Consider the following 6765-nt stretch of genomic DNA (forward strand, 5'->3'; position numbering starts at 1 on the left):
TGCCAGATCTGGGGATAGGGAAAGGGAGCTGCATATCACATACCTTCCTTTGAGTAACCCAGATGATGAAGCAAGGCATTTCTCACCCTTAGGATAGAAATCCCCACTTCCCCAGATTCACCCAAGCAGAGCAAACAAAAGCCCCAATCTCTGACCTTTGGGTTCAGTCATCTCAATAGATCCTCACATCTGCAGCCATAGAGAACCATCATGGGAGGCTGCAGAAATTAGTTTAATCTGAATTAACTACTTTTCCCTTAATTAAAGATGGGGAAACATTTAATTAACCTTTAATATCTTATTAGTGACTTGCATTTGTCTTTTTAATGAGCTAATTATGTGTTTTCAAGGGCCCTGGGGCATCGCATTACTTGCAAATATGCTTTGGCTGTAGTTTCTTTCACTAAAGTGCATCCCAGCACTGACCATTCTACCACGCTTGCTGTTGAACTGCTCAGCATCACTGCTGTGCAGCATGATGGATGGGTGGGTACCATTTGTCCTGGAGGTGATGGATATGATGGGTACCACTTGTCCTGGGCTGATGGATGTGGTGGGTACCACTTGTCCTGAGGGTGATGGATTGGGTGGGTACTATTTGTCCTGTAATGCACAGAAGGCAGAGGAACCTTTCTTCACTCTTTGACATCAGCACTTTTTCCTTTGCCCCATTCAGCTCTCTCCAATCCCTTGCCCTGGCTGCTGGCACATCCTCTGTGTCCCCTCCAGAGACACATTTTACCAACGAGTGGAGCTGGGGCTGGCAGTTGCCAAGTTGGCACTTGGGTTCATTGAGTTGATGCTGGGACAAGTGATGTGAGCAGGACAAACACGATGTGGGGGCTCAGTGCAGCATTTACCCGTTCCTGTGGGCACTGCTGGCTGTCCTGCTTGGCTGTCCATCCTTGTGAGCATCCATGAGCTGAAGATGCCCAGGTGCAACGCGTGAGCTTTATGGGTTTAAGGCCATAGGAGGAATCAGGGCTGTTTTAGAGGACTGGAAACAGGAGATGAAATGGGGCTGGTGCTGCTGTGGTGGCACTCAGAGCTGTGCAATGGACCATGCTTCGCCGCTCGCGGTTTTGTTTCCAGCCACGACATTCGACCAAATTATTCTCCGCCAAGAGCTTTAAAGTTTCCCAAGTGCCTGTGAAAGCCTGGAAACGCTGATAGTGATCCTATTTCCCAGCTGAGTGACTGCATTCAACCCGAGCCGTATTGATATGCAAAACTCTCAGGGTCCCGGCTCCAAGGATGGGGTCTGTCTGCCCTGTGAAAGGGAACCATACTTTTTTGGAGCTCGGGCCTTTCTAAAGCCGCACAATACCATATAGACTATGCCATTTAAAGCATCTGAAGCGACCCAAAATGTATTGAAAGCTTGCTTTGCAGACTCATTAAGACTACTCAATAGGTTCTGGCAAATACCGTGCCAGGGCTGACCGCACGGATTAAGACTTTTGAAGTGTTACACAAACCCCCTGCTTAAACTAATTGCTGCCCCACGGCTCACGAGGTCAAGTATTTGTATTCATTGCCTCAGAGAGGAGCCACTTGTGGGTCTGCCCAGGTGAAGCCGCACTTCATTACATCGGGACCATAAAAGAGGCCTTGGATGGGCAAGGGGAAGGTGCCTGGGATGGAGTAGTTCCAATGAGTGCTCGGGATTCAATCAAACAGCTCCCCACCATGATGTGTTTTATGGCAGCATAATCTCAGGAGATGGGTGTCATCCATGCCACAAGGTGTTGGTGGACACACTGAGGCTGTAGGGCCAGCACAAGGACAAGTTCGAACACCTGGTGTGTCATTGCACGGCGGCCCCTTCACGTGTGCATGGCTTCAGCCCTAAGCTGGGGATCTGCAGAGTGCTGTTTGCTATCAGAGCAGTTAGTGGTCACTGGTGGAAACCAAGGTGGGGAGTCTGCACTGAGCTGGGTGAGGTGTAGGGAAGTCAGCAGCTGGTTTCCTCCCATTGCTGTGTTTTCTGCACCAGTACTAGCCCATGGACTCAGTCTCGAGGCTGTAGGGAGCTGCTGATGGGGCTAGAGGGAAATAGCCCCATGTAGGTGTTTTTATGACTTTCTTCCTTCTTTGCATCTATCTCAGAATGCTAAAAATCCAGAAGCCTGGAGGGTGATGTTTTCCTCCAAGTGGCGGTGCTGGGACAAAGGCACTCCTCAGCTCTGTGTCCGCATCTGCTGGCAGGAGGATGCAAAGCTCCCAGTGCCTTTGAGCCCCAGATCCCAGTGGATGTTAGTCGGGGGAACTGCCAGAGCAAGAGGGGGATGGAAATTCACACAAGAAAATCTCTGCTGCCAAGAGTGGAAAGTTTTGTTCCCAGCCTCAACCAAAGTTTCCATTTCTAACTCAATTTTTATTTTTGAAGTTAACTATCCAAAGTGTTGCTGTTCCTGTGGACTGGTGTTCCCACTCTGTCTTAGCTGCTACGTGAACCAGGAAGAGCAGCACTGCAAGAGCCTTCCAAAACTGTTATTTATTTATTTATCTTCTTTTATACCACACCTAGAAGGATTGACAAGGAAAAAAATCCACAAGGAAGTAATTAAAACTTTCCAATTTTTGTGAAGGTCCGGAGGTGCAGGAGAGCAGCTATTTGCAGTTACCCTTCTCATTTTGATGTGCCTTGGGAGCATGTTTTGACAGGGATGTGCCCCATTCCCTGCCTGCTGCACCAGTCCCAAAACCTGTTCCCAGGTGGGGCTCATGCTGTGGGGCTGTGGTGCACCTGGGGGTGATAAATACAGGAGATCTGTGGGTTTGGCTCTTTGCTGCAGGACCTGGTCCAGCTGTGTAGGTGGTGTCCTGGCAGGATCTGGCAGGTAAGGAGGAAGCTGAAGCCAGGGATGCTGTTTGTCTTTTGGCTGTCCTTTGTGCTGTTTGTAAGGTAGAGTCCCAGAAACATCTGGGAATAGGGCAGTGTCGTTGCTCACAGAGGTGTTCAGGGAACATCTTACAGTGCTTAGGGCAAATCTTTGAGTTTCCCCATATTGGTGCTTGAGGTTTCCAGATCTTTCCTGCAGTGTGGTGCTGCTGCTTCTTTGGTGTTTGAGTGCTCAGCCCTCAGGCTGCCTGTGCATCTCTTGTGTGTGATGGGAGAGTGATGGGGTTTGAAATCCATCAGAGCTCAAAGGCACGTGAAGGTGAAGCAGGAAGGGCTAGGACAACTCAGCTGAATGCATGGACTATGCTGTGCTGGCAGTTCTCAGGTGGTGCCTATGCCTTGTGGTGGTGGATTTGTGCTCCTATGGTGGGAGTGGGCAGCAAGTTCTACTTCCTCCAGCACTCAGAGATGCACTGGGCTGCAGTGCTGCATGCTATGGGATGTACTGCAGTGTCCAGCTGGCACAGGGGGCAGCCCCTGGGGGAGACATGCATCCCTTTGCAGTGCTCAACATCACCCCAAGTTGCCATCCCCCACCCAGCCTCTTCTCTGCTTCCAATCTTGATGTAATCTCAATACACAAAATAAATTCATGCCATATTCCCCAATAGATGAGAAAATGCCCACGCTGAGGTTGCTCTAATTGCAACCACGTGCCTGGTGGTGGCTTCCAAGTAGTGCAGAGAGCAGCCTGGGTTGCATGTGGGGCATAAACACTGTCAGGTGCAGAGCATCGTGGCTGTATGCAGGACATGGAGAGCATGGCACTCACTTCCAGCCCAAGGGGAACTGGGCTGCTGCGGTTCCAACCTGTGCCCTGATTGTGGGTTTGGTTATTCAATGCTTTAATTGGAATTAGGGTGAGACAAATGCATCCTTTGTATTTGGCCTCTTTGGAAGCCTGTGAACAGGCAGTGAGTTGCTTTTAGGAAAGTTGTTACTTACTGAAATAATTAACCAAATGATTTATCTGGGAGCAACCTGCTGGGAGCTGTTCCTGTTCAAACTGGGATGGGACATGTTGCTGGCGTGTCCCCACCATGAGTGTCTGGGCCCTGCTGCCAGGGAAGGCTGCTGTAGAGCTGGCATCAGTGCTGTGCCAGTGGTGGGACTGCTTGACTGAATTTATTTGCATTCTTGGTGCAAAAGAAGTCATCTTTGGGCTATTTTAAAAATGCAAGTTGTTTTTCTGTTAAGATCTAAAGACTTGCCTGTGCATCCCAATAGCCGTTCCTCCCAAGGGGGGGGTGGTGCCAGTCCTTAAGGGCAGTGAGGCAGTGGCACAGGGTGCCCAGAGAGGCGGCGGTGCCCCATCCCTGTAGACGCCCACAGACAGGCTGGACTGGGCTCTGAACACTGATGGAGATGTGGGTGTCCCTGTGCAGTGCAGAGAGGGAGACCAGATGGCCTTTAGAGGTCCTTTCCAACTCTTTGAACTCTATTCTATGATTCAGGGCAGTTGGACATGCTCTGGTCACCCAATTCGTCCTGCAGCCTGCTCAGGTCTCTGACCCACTGGGCTGGTGACAAATGTGGTCTGGAAGATGACAGTCCCCCAACTTGTGGTGCCTCTTTTCCTGCAGGGTCCGTGTCAGGCCTGCATGGTGCTTCTGCATAAGCTGCACGGTCTTCCCTTTCCCCCCACACAGCAGCACAACAGCATTATTGTTTGGTGAATGGAACCAGCCTTCACATCACCAATCAAAATATTTCAATAGAAAAAAATAAGTCAGGGGGGAGGGCGACTTCTGGCAGGCTGTGCAGGAGGGGAGCCCCAAGTGTGTGCCCATCACTTCCCAAGGGCATGGGATGGGGCAGTGCCACTGCCTGGGGCCCATGGAGCAGAGGAAGGATTGTGGAGCTGCAGCCATTAGAGTTACCTTGTGCCCAGGCACCAGGAGACCCTGCAGCTGAGTATAGGATCCCAGGATAAGAGGCAAGCAGTGGTGCTAAGGGGCCTGATGCAGTCCCATTGCTCCTGATGTATTGCAGTGGTGTGCAGACTGCAGCAAGGAGATGAAGGAGCTATTCCCAGCACCCAGGCAGGAGTTGGAGCAGCCACATTGGCTTCACCTTGGCACATGCACTGGCAGTGCTGCCTCCATCTGTGCCGGAAAATTAACAGAGAATATTTCACTTTTTCTCCTTTTTGCTGTGTATGCAAACTTCCATTGCCTACAAGGGCTGATTGCCAGAAGCAGCCCCAGCATGCTGCCAGGAAACACCAGGGGGAAAGTGCAAGGGATAGAAGGGCTGAGAACTGGGAAACACTCCTGGTGGGGGTGGGAAAGGGGCTTGTGCAACAGTCAGCCTTTAATTAAGGCTCTTTAAAATGCTTTCCCAGCTGGTTGCCATTGCCTTGCCATATTGGAGTGGTTTAGAAGCAATGCTGCTTGGGAGCAACTCCCTTCCTGCCGGCTTTGCTCCAGTGACGTGTCCCCATGTCTGTTATCCCTATGTCTCCCTGCAAATGGGATAGCAAAATAGGGCTGTGCATGGGTAGAAAGGGTTGGGAGCATGCAAATATCTTTAATGCAGCTTCTGCAGAAGCTGGGATCATTTAGACCTGTCTGAGGCAAAGGCCAGTCTTGTGGCAGAGGACAGATAGTGGTGCCAGCTGCCCAGGGATGGTTCCTATGCCCAGCAATGTTGTAGCAAGTAGGCATGCACCCAACCAGCCACAGACATTGCTACAGCTGCCCCAGGGTGAGCGCCTGCAAACAGCAGAGCATGCTCAGGGTCCAGGGAGCTTGTGCTATAATTTCCACATTCTGTAATTTTTCTCAAGAGGGGAAGAAAGGCAAGCCTAAAATAATTACCCACACAAGCAGTCATTGAAATGTTCTTTACTGTGAGCACTGATCACTTACTGTATTTAACAAGACAATTTTGGCTCTCGGTGCATGAAAGCAAGTAATGATTAAAGCTCTTGTTTTCAGAATCTTTGAGCCAAAGCACAAAAGTCTATCACTAGCTCCAAGTCTGAGCTTGGCAAACAGCTCTTGTGTGGGGATGGAGCCAAGGTGAAGCAGCTCTCAGTGCTGTCTGCAGGGCTGGGGAGCACAGTGGGTGCACAGGGATGTCCCCAGCAGCATGGCTTAACCTTGAAAGCAGGTTGGGGGGGCTTGGGGTTGAGGTTCTTGCACCTCTTTGGGGCTGTGGAATGTTTCTCAGCTGCGGAAATGGGCAGATGCTATTGGGGGATGGCTTGGGAAATGGGGTCAGTGTGTGTCTGATGTTGTCTGCCTCTGTCCACGGAGCAAGAGGAGACATTTGGGGGGACCCCAGGAAGGCAAAGAACTTTTGTGCTGCTGCCCACATACACCAAGCAGGGACGTGGCTGGATACAGTGGCACTGGGCAGTGCTGGATACTGAAAGGGTGTGATGCTGCCGGATGTGGAGGGCTGGGTGCTCCCCCTTTGGGGATAGCAACCAGATAAATGGGAAGGAGCCAGCTCTGCTGAGAGGCTGCCCGGCTGTTGTGCTCATCCCAGGGTGAGTGTCAGCAGAGCTGATGAAAGCAGCTTCTTGTTTTGCTCTGTGCCACTCTGCTTGCAGATGTTGCCCTGATATGAACTGGGATGAGCGTAGTGAGAGCTGATGGCATTGCAGTGTCTCCATTACCATCTCTCTCTGTGCTGGCTCCTGGGGGGGATGGCATCAGCAGGATAAGCTATGCCCAGCACAGGACAGGCTGCTCTGGCAGCAGCAGAGTTGGGCATGGATTTGAGCCTAGGAAACTGCTTTCTTGCTGTCATAAATCAACCTCACTTGGTTCAGTACAGCTGTATGATTGAGACCAGGTCCAGATCTGTTTCAGATCTTCCTACAAGGTTGTTAAGTTCTTTTCCTTGAGGAT

The sequence above is a fragment of the Phasianus colchicus genome, chromosome 16 (genome assembly GCF_987193195.1).
Source record: "Phasianus colchicus chromosome 16, bPhaCol1.hap1.1, whole genome shotgun sequence".
NCBI classification, from domain to species: domain Eukaryota; kingdom Metazoa; phylum Chordata; class Aves; order Galliformes; family Phasianidae; genus Phasianus; species Phasianus colchicus.